The sequence below is a fragment of the Octopus bimaculoides genome, chromosome 28, assembly GCF_046866305.1.
Source record: "Octopus bimaculoides isolate indiv1 chromosome 28, ASM4686630v1, whole genome shotgun sequence".
Taxonomy (NCBI): Eukaryota; Metazoa; Mollusca; class Cephalopoda; order Octopoda; family Octopodidae; genus Octopus; species Octopus bimaculoides.
The window spans coordinates 9,105,724-9,125,237 of record NC_142955.1 but is presented as its reverse complement, the minus strand read 5'-3'; positions in this window follow the sequence as shown (position 1 = coordinate 9,125,237).

The following is a 19,514-nucleotide window of genomic DNA, read 5'->3' as shown; positions in this document are numbered from 1 at the left end:
AAAATTGAATAAGGAAACAACATCCCGAGAGTTCATCTCCTTATTCAATTTTCTATTTTCTACCAAATATGACTTGCTATCCCGGAATTAAATTCTAGAACACTTAAGCAACATTTAGCTAGCTTGTAATTATTCACCCGGATTTTTCCTATAAATTATATATATATCTTTCTATATATACATACATACATACATACATACATACATACATACATACATATATATATATATATATATATATATATATATATATATACATACACACACACATATGTATACAGACATATATGTTAGAATAGCGTAGTTTGCATGAAGCACTGTGTGATATATAGGTTTTTAATTATTAGTTGTTTTTTTTTCATAAACTCAAAACAATGCAATTTCAAGCTTAGGACTTCTTCATGAGGAAATCTTTGGAGAACTGGTGTAGAAATAGCGAGAAATGGTGCTCTGTAGAACAAAACAAAGAAGTCAGCACACAACACCATTTCTCTGAAGAATTACTGAAGAAGTGGTCCTAACCCTAAAATATTGAAATGCAAGGTTAAAGTACAAATGATAAACCTCTATTTTCTCTTATAGCTAGCATTGTTTTTGCTGATAAATGAAAAAAATCAAAAGATATCTATATATATATGTGTGTATATAGAGGCACTTTTGCAGATAAACAAATTAGATATATTAAATATAACAGTTTTGGTATTGTGGTGTTATGGGCTGTGATGAGCTATGTGTTGTTGGTGGAGAGAGATTGCAGATGAAGCAAACGGAAGTGAAGACAGACCGGAAGGGCCAGACCGGAAGGGTTGGTGGAAGTTGGCCACACACGGTGGACAGCGAGCACGTGGGGTCAGTTCAAAGATAGACGGCTTACGTAGAAGATGTGTTTTGATCTGGAGCGATCGTTTACTCCGTCACGGTCGATAAGGTATGGTCCCAGTGTTTCATTCTCCCTTTTGCTTCTTGTTGTCTTTTTCCTCCATCACACCACAGGTATGAAATACAAAATATTGATTTCAATTCTTGCCATAATCAAACAAGTTTCAGGGACTGGGTAAATCAATTACCTCGACCCAAGTGCTCAACTAGTACTTATTTCATTAACCCTGAAAAGATGAAAAACAAAATTAACCTTGGCAGAGTTTGAACTCAGAACATAAAGACAGATGAAATGCTGTTATGCATTTTGCCTGGCATGATAACGATTTTGCCAGCTCGCTGCCTTAGGCTAGAAAAAATATTAGATCACTTTTAGACTGGTTGCATGGCTAATAGAGTTAATGGGAAACAAGGAGTTGTTGCAGCTGGTGGGAGCAATATAGGGAGGGAAATAACAATGGTATATTCAAGGGGATGTAAGCAAGAAAGGAAGAAAAATTAAATCATTCTCCCAAGAGAGATTTTTGTTGATTTCAAAATAATTTCCAGGTACAGGTATGGCTGTGTGGTAAGAAGCTTACTTCCCAGTCACATCGTGGTTTATGTCTTCATAGCTTAGGGGGTTTGACAAAAGAGACCAGCAGAATGAGTAACAGGCTTTAAAAAAAAAGTACTGGGGTTAATTCGTTTGACTAAATAAATTCTTTAAGGCAGTGCCCCAGCATGGCCACAATCTAATGACTAAGACAAATGTAAAAAAACCACTCACATAGTCTAAGAAGCAAAAGTGGAATAACATACATTGTATACAGGGGGTTTCTTCTGCATTTCTGAATTTTGTAATTAGTGTTTTTGATTTTACTTGGAGATAAGGTCAAATGGATTAGTCTTCTCTGTGATCTCAATCAGTAACCTTATTGTGGAACTTAAGTGTCAGATGTGTGTCTTAAGTCTTATTAAAATCATCTTCATCAAAGTGTATTATTACTAGTGAGTTCTTTCCTTTTGAATGTTTAGTCAGTAACAGATATACTTATAAATGCAACTATTCAAATGTGTGTGTGTGTGTGTGTGTGAGTGTATGAGTGAGTGTGTGAGTGAGTGTGTGTGTGTGTGTACATAAATGCAAATAGTTATTAATCTAAACAAATGGTAATAGAGAAGAAATGAAATTGAAGATCACAGAGAATATATATGAATTTATTTAGATTTTAATGTGTGTATATGTGTATATATATATGTATGTATATATGTAGGTGTGGTAAGAAGCTTGCTTTCCAACCACACACATGGTTCCAGGTTCAGTCCCAATGTGTGGCACCTTGGGCAAGTATCTTCTACTATAGCCCCAGGCTGACCAAGCCTTGTGAGTGGAAAATGAAAGAAGCCTATCATATATGTATATATATATCTTTGTGTCTGTGTCTGTTCCCCTACCATCACTTGACAACCGATGTTGGTGTGTTTACATTCCTGTAACTTGCTGGTTCAGCATAGATACCAATAGAATAAGCACTAGGTTTACAGAAAATATATCCTGGTGTTGATTTCTTTGCCTTTAAGGTGCTGCTCCAGCATGGCCGCAGTCAAATGAGTGAAACAAGTAAAAGAATAAAAGAATATATATATATATATATGTGTGTGTGTGTGTGTGTGTGTGTTTGTGTGTGTGTGTGTGTGTGTACACTTCAGTGGTTTCAAAAGTGAATATCATGTGGAGCTGTGTCACGAATTGCGTCTTTTCTGGCCATTGTAAAATTTATTTGTTTTTAAAGAAAGAATGAGGCTCAGAACACTGTCCCTTAGCATACAGATTGATTGGTCTATACACCTGTACATTTACACATACATACACACACAGACGTATATGTGTGTGAGTGTGTATGTATATATATGTGTGTGAGTGTGTTTGTACAACTTTATGTTATTTATCCATCTATCTCCTCCATATGTATAAGAAGTTCCTACTGACTCTTTTTAGACTTATTTTACATATCAATCAAGGACATTTTTCTGACAACAAAGAGAAATCAAATAAAGGAGGAGCTTCATAACGGAGATTAACACAAATTAAGCAAATTAAGCAAAAGAACTCAATGCAAAATATAGAGTATAGAATATAATTACTAAATAATCCCACCGATATATTGATCTCAAATTTTGGCACAAGGCCAACATTATATGGGGAGGATGTAAGACGATTAAATCAATCCCAGTGCTCAATTGGTTCTTATTTTTTTGACCTCAAAAGGACGAATGGTAAAATTGACCTCGGTGGCATTTAAATTCAAAATGTAAAGATGGATGAAATGCCGCTAAGCATTCTGTCCAACATGCTAATTATTCTACCAGCTCATTACCTTAATCCCTCCAAATTTTCACAGTTTATCCAAAATCACATCTTCATAACAAGTACAAAAGTTTCAAATAACATTTACATTTCTATTACAGTAATTTGAATTCATTAGTGAATATTAATAAATAGCCCTTAAGTGTATGTGTAATTATATCTACTTATTTTTAACTACCTGCATATATGGCTATATTTGTGTCAATGTTTGAAAGGTCGTGTTTTCATTTGTGTTCTATACAATATATAACCACAATAATTCCTAAGCACATGTCTTTGTGTAGTTCATGACAACAATCTATGTCTCTCACTTTGTTTCTATTTATTTTTTCTTCACGAAATTCGTCTAGACAATGGAATGACTGTTCAAAATATACTTGCAGACTAACAGATAATATTCTAATATTACTAACTCACATAGATGCTAACATTTTTTATCAAAAGCTATATGAGTGTATGTATATCTATCTATCTATTTATCTATCTATCTATCTATTATCTATGTCTATTATCTATCTATCTATCTAGACACGTACATACATTCATACATGCATACATACATACATGCATATATACATACATACACACACACACATCTTTGCATACATACATATGTCTGTCTCTTTGTCTGCTTGTCTGTCTGCCTGTTTGCCTATTTATGTACATACATATATGTATATGTATGGTACAAAACTGAGTAATACCATCTGGTTGATAACTGATGAAGAATTAGAGGCCTGTTTTTGTCTTACATCCATTTGTGCACTCAATATGTATTTTTCCATTCATTTGTGCATTCATTATATATATTTTTTCTTTTCGTTTGTGCATCAACTGCACATTTTTTCACTTATTATGTATACGTATGTTTGAAAACATAAGGACACAGAATATTTGTGTTTGTGTCACATAGCCAACTAGAAATAGTGTCTCTTGGGGCTAAATAACAGTAACATTCTTCCCTTTCCTGGGACTACCACATTAAGTTGGCAACAAGCCATCACTTTATATATATATTGCTTGTAGAAAAACATAATTCTGAAGAAGAAGCACACTCTAAGATGTAGAGCAGTTAATATTATAATGGGGGAGGCCAGTTTATGGGGTTACCCTGGGTGTCTCATCCATAAGGGGGTTGGCACTACGGCATATCGTCAGGCCCCAAACATATTGGCCTAAGACCTCATTAAAATATGGCAGGGGAAATGCCTTACTAAAGGTAATCACCTATTGTTTACCTTTAGCGAGGCATTTCCCCCTCCATATTTTGATGAGCTCTTAGGCCAATGGGTTTGGGGTTTGTCGATATGCCATAAAGCCAACTCCTTATGGATGAGAAACCCAGGGTAATCCCATAAATGCACCCCCATTATAAAATATATATATATATATGTTTATTTGTGTATCATAAATATATATATATATATATATATATATATATATATGTTTTGTGTGTGTTTCATAAATATATATACATGCATATAGATGCACACGTGTTTAGATGCAATGCATGCATATGTAGTGAGAGCGTGTGGTCCAGTGGTTAGGGTGTTGCACTCAGAATTATGAGATCATGGGTTTGATTTCAAGACTGAGCAGTGCATTGTGATGTTTGAGCAAATCCCATCCTGCCACATTTCTCTGCAATCACTTCAACTTGTGGTACACCATGCTCTTGTACAGACAATGTTGATTTGATAGAGGAAGTGAGTTAATAATGTACAGCACAAACATTTGATCACTATAAATATATTAAGTGCGCAAGTTGTTCAGCAAGAAATTGTGGAATTGTCTTTCTTGGACTCAAGGGACTAACATTATATATATATATATATATATATATATATATATATATATATATATATATATATATATATATATATATATATATATATATATATATATATATATGTAGGTCATATATACATATAGGTGTATATCTATGTTTATATCTAATCTAATATTGTGTGTGCAGTACAATAAATTTGATCTTGTCAATATTTATTTAGTGTATAAAATTATATGTATATAGACGTCAGGCACTATTCCTTGTATTAAAAAAATAACGCAGTTTTATATGTATACATACAAACACACACACACATACACATACGTTTATTTTTGACTTATCTATCTATATGTATACGTGTATATGTGTATATCATAAATATATGTCTAGCGTGTTTATATATATATATATATATATATATATATAGTTTAAAAAAACAATAACAAAAAAACAAAAAAAACAACAAAGTGAGGACGTGATATGGATAGTATTATTGGACGCTCAGGAAAGGAAAGAGAGAGTGTATGAAGTTTCGGGCGTAGCCCTTCGTCGGAAAGATGGAAAGTTCGGAGAATGGAAGAACGGAGAAAGAGGAAAATGGTACCGATGCCCACGAGGTTACATTATATATACATATATATAATATATATATAAAAATATATATATGTTTGTATATGTATATATATAAACATACATACACACACACATGCAGACATACACACACACACTCACACACATATATGCGTACATGTATATAAACACACTATATTTATATATATATATATATTTATAATTTATGATATACACAGGCGCAGGAGTGGCTGTGTGGTAAGTAACTTGCTTACCAACCAAATGGTTCTGGTTTCAGTCTCACAGCATGGCACCTTGGTGCAAGTGTCTTCTGCTATAACCTCGGGCTGACCAAAGCCTTGTGAGTGGATGTGGTAGACGGAAACTGAAAGAAGTCCGTCATATATATATATATATATATATATGTATGTATGTATATGGTTGTGTGTCTGTGTTTGTCCCCCCAACATCGCTTGACAACAGATGCTGGTGTGTTTACGTCCCCGTAACTTAGCAGTTCGGCAAGACAGACCGATAGAATAAGTACTAAGCTTACAAAGAATAAGTCCTGGGGTCGATTTGCTCGCCTAAAGGCAGTGCTCCAGCTTGGCCACAGTCAAATGACTGAAACAAATAAAAGAATAAAAGAAAAAAAGAAAGAACATATACATATGTATATGCATGTAAAGTTAATAGACCAAAAATAGACAGAGATACAGGCAGGCAAAGACACACACATAGATAGATAGATAGATAGATAGATAGATAGATAGACAGATAAATAGACATGTACACAGATACAGTTACAGATAAAAGAAGTAAAAATACCAAGAAACTAAACTTTTAACGATGCCTCATTGGGATATCAAGATATTTAAGTAGATATTTATGCATATGGAATACAGAAGTTACCAGTCCTAACCTTATAACGTTTCTACTGTCCAAATATTACAACCGTTTGATTGAATATGAGTTGGTACTTTGTCCATTAAATATCTTCCTCTATTCAAGTGTTGTCATCTCATGACATGGGAGATGTTTCTGTTTTTCAAGAACCATACAAATGATTTTGATATCATATCTACACTCCTTTACAATGTATAAAATGTATTTTTCATCGTGTTTCAGTCAATTGACTGTGGCCATGCTGGAACACTGCCTCGAAGGGCTTTATTTGAACAAATTAACCCTAGGACTTACTTATTTCAGCCTAATACTTATTCTATTGGTCTATTTTACTGTACTGCTAAGTTATGGGGACATAAACACACCAACACTGGTTGTCAAGCAGTGGTTGTAGGACAAACAGAGACACAAAGATACATGCAGATACCCCTCCCCCCACACACACATGCACATATGACAAGCTTCTTTCAGTTTTTGTCTGCCAAATCCACTCACAAGGCTTTGGTCGGCCCAAGGCTATAGTAGAAGACACATGCCCAGAGTGCCAAACAGTGGGATTGAACCTGGAACCATGTGGTTGGGAAGTAAGCTTCTTACAACACAGTCACATCTGTGCCTATAAAATGTATAGTTATGTTGCAGTATTCAGACCTTAACCCTTTTGACATTATCCTGCCCCTGGTTTTAATTTCTTCTTTTAACCCTTTACCATTCAGATTACTTTGCCAAATGTAATACTTAAGTAAAGTTCCTGACTTTAAAGATATTGCAAAAGGTCTGGTTATGGGCCCAACCTTCCAAGTTCTTTTACATGGTTTAGAAAAGCTGAAGGATCACTGCAAAAATGTGTCTCTGAGATGGGAATTTGTTGAATAAAATCCTAATCAACTGATCCTCCTTTATTTTCTTTTACTCAAAGCCAGGAACTTTTCAGCACACACTCATATTTATTCACGTTTTATAAAATCAATCCTGCATTATCTCATAGTTTTGAAACTTTGAAGATGCAAGTTAGGTGTAAGAGGCTGGATCTGGTCAGTTTGAACATAAAACTAGTAGAATATTTGGGCTGGATATGGTCTGGTTTTATCACTTTAGCATTCAAATTACCCTGTCAAATATAAAGCTTATTTATTCATATTGCTTTGAAGTAATCTGTAACTTTGAGATTTTGAAGATGTGACTGTTTGTTTTAAGAATGACATTGCAGGGTAGGTGTGAAAGGCTGGACTTGGTCAGTTTGAACATAAAACAGATAGACTATTTGGGCCTGATATGGCCCAAATGTTAAAGAGATAAAGTGATCAAAATTATAAGTTTCCATGGAAATTCCATGCTAATTTATGTTCCAAACACCAGCTTAATAATGGTTTCAAATTTTGTCACAAGGCCAGTAATTTCGGGGGAGGGAGTAAATTGATGATCCTGATAGGATGAATGGCAAAGTTGGCCTTGGCAGAATTTGAACTCATAACATAAAGACGGATGGAATGCTGCTAATCATTTTACCCTGTGTGCTAACAATTTTGCCACTTGGCCACTTTAAACCAGTTTGATAATGACAATTCTGTTTTACAAAATTATTATTATTTTCAAAAAATTAATTGAGAAGGTAATACATCTCATTAAAAGAAAAAAGAGAATGGTAATAGAAGGGTTAAATTTGCTCTGTCTCATATGCTTAATACTGGATCTTTCAACAGTTGTAAATATGTTAACTATTTATACATTTGTAAGAAATTCAATTGCATCTTGTAGCTTATTTCTAACACTCTGATTACACAAATTCTCTATAATCCTCCTTTTGTTTAAATCCATTACATTATTAGTAAAGTTCATTGAAACCAGATAGGTGAGTTTAAACAAATTTTGATTTAGATTTTTTTTTTTTCAAAACTTGTTTTCAGGGGAGAAATATCCTCTTACAAGCTGAAATAATGACTTGCATACTTTGTATTCATGTTAATTAAAAATGGAGGATTATACCATATAATTCAGCAGAATCTCTAATCAGTTTCTTCCTTTAAATTTGTATCTGCTCATGTTCAGTGGTTTCCTTGAAGCTATTAGATGCCAGTACATTAATTTACACTTTCACTATTCTTATAAAAACTACTTTATCATGAGAAAGAGTCAATTCACTTGCTCAAGTTGGTAGGTAGATTTCTCAGAATATATTGTATGGTGGATAATTATATTTGCAGTCTCTACATAATAGTAAATAGTTAGCTTTCATGGAATAGTCCATTGTGCAGGTTGAAAGTTATAACCAAATATCCAGTTCTTACAATGAAATTTTAGATTCAAGATATAGAATGATTATATTGAATCCTTAATAGACCCATCTGCCCTCTGTCACTACATTAGTATGTATGTATGTATGTATGTATGTATGTATGTATGTATGTATGTATGTATGTATGCATGCATGTATGTATGTATGTATGTATGCATGCATGTCTGTGCATGTGTGTGTTTATCTTTTGGATACAATATATATATATATCATCATCATCATCATTTAACGTCTGTTTTCCATGCTGGCATGGGTTAGACAGTTTGACAGGAGCTGACCAGTTGAAGAGCTGCCAAGGCTCCATGTCTGTTTTGGCATGGTCTCTGGCCAAAAAGACATGGTGCCTGGGCAGCTATATCTATCTATCTATCTATCTATCTATCTATCTATCTATCTATCTATCTATTTATCTCTTTCTCTCTCTCTCTCTCTCTCTCTCTCTATATATATATATATATATATATATATATATATATATATACACACACACACACACATACATATACCTGGATGTTAAGTGATTGTCATTTGTATTCTCTCTCTAAAGTCCTCCCTTGGAACTTTTTATTCAGATCTAATCAGAACTAAAAGATAAAATCCACTTAAATTTGAAATTTCCACACATCTCTGGCACCCATACATCAAAGGGTTCTGTATTTTTTTGTTTGTTTTTTATTCATATTCTGCTATTGAAAATAATAAATAATAAAAAGGGTTCGATTTTTTTATCTAGTAAACATAATTATTTGCATATTTATTTGTATGTCTTTATCCATCATGGTTATTGATTTTCTGAAATCAGTGGCTTAAACAGTATATGTTGATCGATAGGTAATAATCAGTTGTCAAATTGTGAAAATGTAATGGTATTTACCATTGCTACATTTAAATCAAGTTATAACAGATTTTCTTTCATTTTTCAAAGCATCTCTCTGGGACTTTAGTGTATGGCATTATTTATTTCATCTATTATTTATTCACTCATTTTACATCCATTTTTCCATGCTAAGATGGGTTAGATGTATGTGATATTGGAGCATTGTTTTGCAGCTGTATGTTCTTCCTGTTGCTCACCTTAACCTGAAAAACAGGTAAGGTATCATATTCTAGAACTCCGGCAGATGACCCATTTGATATGAAAATGATAGCAACTTCACCGTCTCTGAAACAGAGTAATTTTCAGAGAAGTGCAAATACAAACAAATGCACTGACACATACACACTAATGTACGTGCACACATACACTCACATACTCTTTCACTTGTTTCAGTCATTAGACTGCGGCCATGCTGGGGCACCACCTTGAAGAACTTTAAGTCGAATGTATCAACCCTAGAACTTATTTTCTTTTTTTAAAGCCTAGTACTTATTGTATCAATCTCTTTTGTCAAACTGCTAATTTACAGGGATGTAAACATGCCAACCTCAGGTTATCAAGCAGTGGTGGGGGATAAACACAGACACAAAGACACACACACACACACAAACACACATTTATGTATACAATGGTTTCTTTCAATTTCTGTCTACCAAATTCACTCACAAGGACTTGGTCAGCCTGTAGCTATAGTAGAAGACACTTTCCCAAGGTGTCATGCAGTGAGACTGAACCCAGAACCATGTGGTTGGGAAGCAAGCTTCCGTACAGCCACACATATGCACCCCCCTCACACAGGTGTTGGTTCCACTCAAGAAATCCACTCACAAGGCTTTGGTTAGCCTGAGGTTAAAACAGAAGACACTCACTCAAGGCACCATGCAGTTGTGATTTAAATGTAGCAATGGTAAATACCATTACATTTTCACAATTTGACAACTGATTATTACCTATCGATCAACATATACTGTTTAAGCCACTGATTTCAGAAAATCAATAACCATGTGGCTGAGAAGTAAATCTCTTAACCACACAAAAATACTCATACTAGCTTATTTCATCTAATATCACTTTGCTAATTTTGTTTCTATTTCCACTTTCCTTAAGTGGTGATGGTGGTGGTGGGGGTTATGGGGGTCATTCAAAAATCTGCTGTATAGTCCTTTACATTGAGTAACTATCTTCTAGTTATCATCGGTAAGCGTCAAGGAAATACGCTTAACCTCATACTCTTGTATTTCAGGATGGTCATCTTCTTTTTTTTTTGCCAATTAACCCTCTGTACTCTAAACTTGTTCTTCACATCAGCTTTATTATTATTATTATTATTTTAGTGTCCTTTGTCTAGAAATCTTACATCACACATCCTGAGACCTCTTCACTGATTCTTCATCCAACATATCATCTCAGGATCTGTTCAGGCCATCCTGTCTTTCTGTGGTGTATATCCTTATCTATGCATGTGTTTGAGTCTGTGTTTATGTATGTGTATGAGTGTGCATGCACGTGCGCACATGTTTCTATGTGCTCAGTACGTGTGTGTATACGGATTTGCTTGCTATATACACACACACATGCATGCATACATGCACAGAAATGGACACAAAGATAAAGATACACACCATAGAAAGACAGAATGGACTAAAAAGGACAGAAATGGAGAGTTACTGAAGAGGTCACAGAATGTGTGATGAAAGATTTCTAAACAAAGGACACTAAAATAATAATAATAATAATAATAATAAAACTGAAGTGAAGGACAAGTATATAGTGCATAGGGTTAATTGGCAAAAATATGACCACCCCCAAGTATAATACTATCTGTTTCAACACACGATCTTACATCAGGAATCTTGCAAAACAAATGCATTAACATAACAAAGTTTGACCTCCTTATTAACTTAAAACAATGTATCAAAGATTCTTTTGTTTTGTGTTGTTTTTTGTAGATGTTGCTGAAGCTTGTTTTCAGACATTTACAAATGTCAAAGTTCATTTCATACAGATATCGAGATTTGTCAGATGTTGTGAATACTTTGTTTCATTTCTTGATTTTCTCAACATTATATGTAAATAATTTATGCTGTGAGGCTTCACACATTTTCTTGAACTTTATATTCTTCAACATTGTGAAAATGTCTTTTGCCAAATTTTGAACAATACTTTTACGAGATGGACATTTTCTGGTTGTATTCTCTTTAATAAATCTTCCATGGAGTACACGCGACATTTAGATGCTTCATAAAATATTTATTAGCAGGGCTCACTAAAGCATTTTAAATGGATTCGGTGGAGAGAAACTGAAAGAATGTATGAATGTATGTATGTATGTATGTACGTATGTATGTATGTATGTATGTATGTATGTATGTATGTATGTATGTATGTATGTTTGCATGCCTGCATGGCCATGCTGGGGCACTGCCATGAAGAATTTTTATTCAAATGAATCACCCCCAGTACTTATTTTTCTCTTAAACTTGGTGTTTATTCTACTGATTATTCTCATCAAACCACTAAGTTATGGGGACATTAACACACAGTAGAAGGGGACAAACATATGACACACACACACACACACACACACACGACGACAGGCTTCTTTCAGTTTCTATCAACAAAGTCCACTCACATGGCTTTGATTGGCCAGAGGTTATAGTAGAAGACATCTGACTAAGGTTCCACACAGTAGGACTGAACCCAGAATTTGTGATTAGAAACCCAGCTTCTTACCACAAAGCCACACCTGTGCCTATATAGATTGTGTGTATGTATGTGTGTAGAAGTGTGTGTTTGTGCCTCCCTGGTTTGACATTACTTGAGAGTTGTAAAGTAGTGTCACCACAATGCAAGCAATGTCATTCATTTCCAATGTTCCATGAAAACATGTCTGGCTATGAGGAAATATTACCTTGCTCAGAAACAAGAGAGTGTTGGTGACAGGAACAGCATCTGGCTGTAAAATATTCTCTCTCACAACAAATTCCATCTGACACATGCAAGCACAGGAAAGAAAACATTAAAATGATGAGGATGATGCATAGATTTTGGTGGAAAGTCTATGCATAGACTTTTGTTTTCAGCAGTAGCAAAAGAGCTCTTCACAAAGCGTTGCTTAATATGAGCAAATTGTAAAAGACAACAAAAAAAGAACAGAATTCAGTACAACAATACTATAAAAAATATTTAAGAGAATACCATATTTCTTAGCATAAATTCCAATGTTGTATATAATAATAACATGTCACATACAGAGTAATCTCTACCATTTCACATGCAATTTTTGGTCTTCCAAAAGTCGCCCTACATTTTTTGATTTTAAATTTTGGTTTGAAAAATTTAATCTGTAAGCTGGAAATATAGTATATATATATTACATACACACTATCAAAACACATGCACACTGTTATATATGTACTTTGTGACATAAAAGTCAACATAGTATACAGTATAAACATATAATGTAAACATTCAAACATTGCCACTATCTTTTCAAATCCTGTGACATTTCACATACAATTTGTGGTCCTCCAAAGTCATCTAAGTCGACCTACATTTTTTTGGCTATAAATTTTGATCTGAAATATTCAACTTGTGTGTCAGAAAATACAGTAGGTAAATTTGATAACTGGATTATACTTGTGCTACATTACTGCTAACAGTGTCACTATTTTCTATTTCACCTCTTCATATTAAATGTTAATGCAAAATGAAGATAAATTATGTATTTGTTTTGCAATATTCCTGATGTTATATTTTGGGATGGTCATCTTTTGCCAATTAAACACACACACTATGCATTTGATCTTCACTTCAGTTTTGTTATTTTTATTTTAGTGTCTTTGTCTAAGCTCGTTCGTCACACACCCTGTGACCTCTTCAGCAACTCTCTATCCCACGTGTTTCCTCTTGTTCTGCTTATTCCATTTTGTCTTAAGCAGAACAAGAGGAGACATGTGGGATAGAGAATCACTAAAGAGGTCACAGGATGTGTAATAAAAGAGCTTAATAATGACACCAAAATAATAATAATAATAATAATAATAATAATAATAATAACTACAACAACAACAACAATAATAATGATAAATAATAATGATAATAATGATCAACAAAACCAGGTATGGATATGAGATCAAGAAGAAAAAAGTGAGTCATCTGTTCTACATGGATGATCTGAAAATGTACTCAAAAAATGACGAACAACAAGACGGTCTACTTGCTATGGTTAAAAAGTTCAGAGATGATATCAGAATGCAGTTTGGACTGGAGAAATGCGCGAAAGCCACTTTCATAAGAGGCAAACTGGCATGTTCTGCGGATAGCCACGTAGATACAGAAGCAAGAATCCGAGCACTGGACCAGGAAGAAGCATATATACATACCTTGGCATAGACGCTTTCGTCGGCATAAAACATTGAGCAATGAAAGGGAAGATTAGAAAAGAGTACTACAGGAGAGTACGGTTAGTAGCAAAAACTGAACTCAACGCTGCAAACAAAATAGAAGCCATTAACACTCTTGCAGTAGCAGTCGTAGCTTACAGTTTCAACATAATCAACTGGCAAATAAGTGAAATAAAAAAGCTAGACTCCAAGACCAGAAAACTACTAACCATGGTTCGAATGAACCACCCAAAAGCAGACGTGAACAGGATTTATTTACTGAGAAACATGGGAGGAAGAGGACTAACTCAATTAGAATTATCTTACAAAACCACCACTGTAGGATTAAATACTTATCTTGAGCTGTCAAAAGATCCTCTAATGAAGCTTGTGCACCAGCATGATAAAGTAAAGAAGCTATACTCTGTATACAAAGAATCTGTACAGTTTAAGAAACAACTGATGACGGAGGAACCTAGGATGAAGGCGAGTGAGAAAGTAACCCAGTTTGCTAAAAGAGTTAAGGAAGAGATGAAAAAACAAGCAAAGGAGAATGGATAGAAAAACCGATGCATGGACGATACCCATGTAGACGGAACCAGATGTAGAAAAACCAGACAAAGAAAAATGAGACGCTCATGTATGGATGAAGGGCTCAGGACTGAAGGCTGAAACCAAAGGTTTTATCAGAGCAGCACAAGATCAAAGCTTGGCAATCAGGGCTTACCAAAACAAAATAATGAACAATAGCACTGACCCAAAATGCAGAATGTATCATGAGCAAGATGAAACAGTCCACATCTTAACTGGATGCACAGCGCTTTCAAAAACCGAATATATTCATAGACATGATAGAGTAGTGCAATATATCCATTGGAAGATATGCAAACACTATCAGCTTCCAACTTCAGAAAGATGGTACCAGCATAAACCTGAAACTGTGACCAGAAAAGATGATGTAACAGTACTCTGGGGCATGTCAATCAATACCAATAAAGAAATCAAGGCAAACAGGCCAGACATAATCATCAAAGATGGGAAGAATAAGAAATGCTTAATGATAGATGTGACAGTACCATCAGAGAGAAATATGTCCATTAAAGAAGTTGAGAAGTTATTTAAGTACAAAGACCAAGAAATAGAAGTGACCAATATGTGGGGAATGAAAAGCAGCACAGCACCAGTGGTGATTGGAGCGTTAGGGCTAATTAAAAAGGGGCTTGATAAGCAGCTCAACATCCCTTGCAGTGTTAATGTGGGAAAACTTCAGAAAATAGTGTTACTAGGTTCCGCACACATTTTACGCTGTGTACTCTCCATGAGATGAGGGCCTGTTGTGACCCTAGGGTCAAAGGATGATCCTGGTTCAGCAGAAGACAATGGATCATATTTTATTTAAAACAAAACAAAAAAATGATAATAAGTGAAGACCAAATATATAGTGCATGTGTTTAATTCACAAAATATGACCATCCTGAAGTATAAGAAGATAAGTTCATTTTTTCAGTTGTTCACAATATCAGTTTGTGCTAGTGGCCATAGAGACCTCAAGTGTTCTTGGACCCCACACCACCATTTTCCTCTACAAAATTGGGATAACAGTGGCCCATCTGAGAAATGAGCTCAGTAAGGTGGAATAGCCACTGCAGCAAGTGTTGTTGGCCATTCTCTGCAGCAACTGCCACAGTCAAGACCATAGTACGCAGCTGTGACCACCTTAATCCTCACTTTCTTTTCTTTTTCCTTTTTCAGTGTCTTTGTTTTCTTGTGATTCAATAAAGTTTGTATTCAAAGACGAAAAAGAAGTCCATAATTGTCATTTAGTGCAGTGATTTTCATAAGTGGTGGTTCTGTGCAGATTGAAAAGGGTGGACAATTGGCATGCTTAATAAACTGAAGATGATTTAAAAAATTTCCAACAGGTGCAGGAGTGGCTGTGTGGTAAGTAGCTTGCTTACCAACCACATGGTTCTGGGCTTGGTCCCATTGCATGGTACCTTGGGCAAGTGTTTTCCACTATAGCCTCGGGCCGACCAAAGCCTTGTGAGTGAATTTGGTAGTTGGAAACTGAAAGAAGCCCATCATATATAAATATATATGTATATATATATATATATATATATATATATATATATATAAGAATTTAAGGATTGGAGAAAACGCATGTTATAATTGCATACTTTATTCCTACATATGTTTCAAAGGATTACAGCCTGTGTGATCCATAGGGATCTTTGATATTAAAATTGTAACCTTCTCATGTAGGAATAAAGTATGCAATTATAACATGCGTTTTCTCCAATCCTTAAATTCTTAAATATACTCAAATAACCAAAATTTCAAGGAGTTCCTGCCTTAAAAACAGGAACTAAACCATAGTTATTTTGTGTTCTTTGCTACATTGGTTTCTATTAACCCATTTATTCTATCAGAAGAATTTTTATTCATTAAGATAGAAGAAATACACATAAATATATATATATATATATATATATATATATGCATGTATATACGTATATGTTTGTGTGTCTGTGTTTGCCCCCCCCCCCCACCATGCTTGACAATTCATGCTGGTGTGTTTACGTCCCCATCACTTAGCGGTTTGGCAAGAGTGACCGATAGAATAAGTACTAGGTTTACAAAGAATAAGTCCTGGGGTCGATTTACTTGACTAAAGGTGGTGCTCCAGCATGGCCACAGTCAAATGACTGATACAAGCAAATAAAAGAAAAGAAGACATGCAGGTGTGGCTGTGTGGTAAGAAGCTTGCTTCCCAACCATATATATTGTTCTGGGTTCAGTCCCACTGTGTGGAACCTGGGGCAAGTGTCTTCTACGATAGCCTTTGGCCAACAAAAGCCTTGTGAGTGGATTTGGTAGATGGAAACTGAAAGAAGCCCATTTTATGTAAGCATAAATGTGTGTGTGTCTCTCTCTGTGTCTGTGTTTGTCCCCCTTGACAACCACTTGACAACCAGTACTGGTGTGGTTATGTACCCATAACTTAGCAGTTCAGCATAAGGGCCCAAGAGAATGAGAACCAGGCTTAAAACAAGAAATTTACTGGGTTGATTCATTCAACTAAAAATTCTTCAAGGTAGTGCCCCAGCATGGCCACAGTCTAGAGACTGAAACAAGTGTAAGATAAAATATAAAAATACCATGATGAAGTTACAAGAATTAAATGGATGAAAACTCTATTCTGTCTTCTCATCACTAAAGAGTTGAGGAACAAACAAAATTTCACGAATATTTTATTGTGGTTTCTCTCAGTCTGACAACCTCTGGGTTAGTATTTATATAAAATTGTATCTACCTACTTTTCTCCTAACCACCTATCTCTTATCTTTTGTCTTTTACTTGTTCTATTCACTGGGCTGCAGCCCTGTTGGGGCACCAACTTAAACGGTTCAGTCAATCAAATTGACACCAGAGCTCAGTTTTTAAGCCTGGTACTTACTCTCTATCGGTCTTTACACTGAACTGCCAGGTTACAGAGATATAAACAAACCAACACTACAGTTCTACTAACCCCAAGATTCCAAGTTCGATTCCAGGCAGTGACCTAAATAATAATAATAATAATAATAATAATAATAATAATAATAATAATAATAAATAATAATAATACTAATAATAATAACAATAATAATAACAACAGTAACAACACTGAAAAATACCTTAGGAATGAGAACCCAGTTTCGAAATTTCCCCAAGACATCTGATGAAGGCTGGAGGGTATATCAGTCGAAACATTGTGTTAACAACAAACAAGATGAGGACAAATATCCGTCAAATGTAAATAAACTAACACTAGTTGTCAAGTGTTGGTAGAGACAAACACAAACACACACACACACACTCACACACACACACACACACACACACACACACACACACACATACGTACATACATACATACAAATTTGCACAAAAATCTAGAAATACTTGGTTTCATAGAAAAAGCAAAAGAAACTGATGCCAATTCTCCAAATCTAATCTTTTAGTGGCACAGTGAAAAGTTGTATATATGTATATATATATATTTATATATATATATATATATACTTTATTTAAAAGCAGCAGAAATACAACAAAAAATCCGTTACTCTGAGTTTCACGTTCCCGCTCATCGGGAACGTGAAACTCAGAGTAACGTTTTTTTTGTTATATTTCTGCTGCTTTTAAATAAAGCATATTACTCTACCTCTGGTATTTGAGTACTCTTTTTTTCCACCTTGTTGCACATTTCATGTGCTTACTCCGGTATATATATATATATATATATATATATATATATATATTTACATATACACATGACAGCTTTTCGCAATTTCCATCTGTCATAAGGCATCACTCACAAGGCATTAATTGACCTAGGGTTATAGTAGAAAACACTTGCCTTAGGTGTTGTGCAGTGAGATTGAATCCCAAAACCTCACTGTTACAGAAGTGAGCTTCTTAACCATGCAGCCATGCCTGCCCTTTATGGATATGTTTGAGTTTTCAAGTTTTTGCATTTGCATATGTACATGTCAGTATCCTTTGTTAAGTAAATTAATCCTAATAATTCAAGCCAGTAACCAATAATGTATCTCTTTTGCTGCAGTTTATTTATTTAAAGATGTTTGCAGCGAAAGGGGTGTCACTCTTAACATCACTAAATCACAGCAACCACTGACTTCAAAATAGTCAATTATTTCAACATAACTTTCAACCTTAATGACAGAAACTTCCAGCCATGCAATTAAATTCAACAGTTTATTGTTGCATATGCTAATACTATTAATAAATTATTGGCGCATTTGCAGTGTTTTGTTATGATTTACAATAGAATAAATGTAGAGGTTTCTTGCCAATGCTCTGTCCGTAGACAGATGTAAACAACTTGACAGTTTGTCTTTTACACAATATCTCTGCAGACATTTGTCTACATAAATATATCCTGGTTAATAATTGACAGATTTAGTCTATTATAAATTATAGTAGCATAACAACATGTTAATGCATCAGTGATTCATTAATTAGATTTACTGTATGTTGTTTAAGTAAATTTTCTTTATCCGATTAACTCAAGCCCTTAATAAAAGTGAATATATAAAAAATATTTTGAGGATAGTTAAGGAAGGTAAGTTGGTCACTGATAAAATCTTAGTATAGGCCTGAAACCAGTCAGGGTGATCTCTGTTTAGCTGTTCATAAACATATTGTATAAAGACATGGTTTACATCAGGATAAACACATAATCCTGATTAAAAACCTTTGCAATTATTTATTAATTCATTAAAATATCAAAGCAAAATCGTGTAAACGCATCAGGGAACTGTTACGTGATCTATATGTCAAGAAAGCATAATTTATGCAAATGTGGTCACTGATGAGATCTCAATAAAAGGATTGAAACCAATCCAAATTACCCTTCTTTTACTGTCCATGATGTTATAGCATAAAAAAACGTTGTT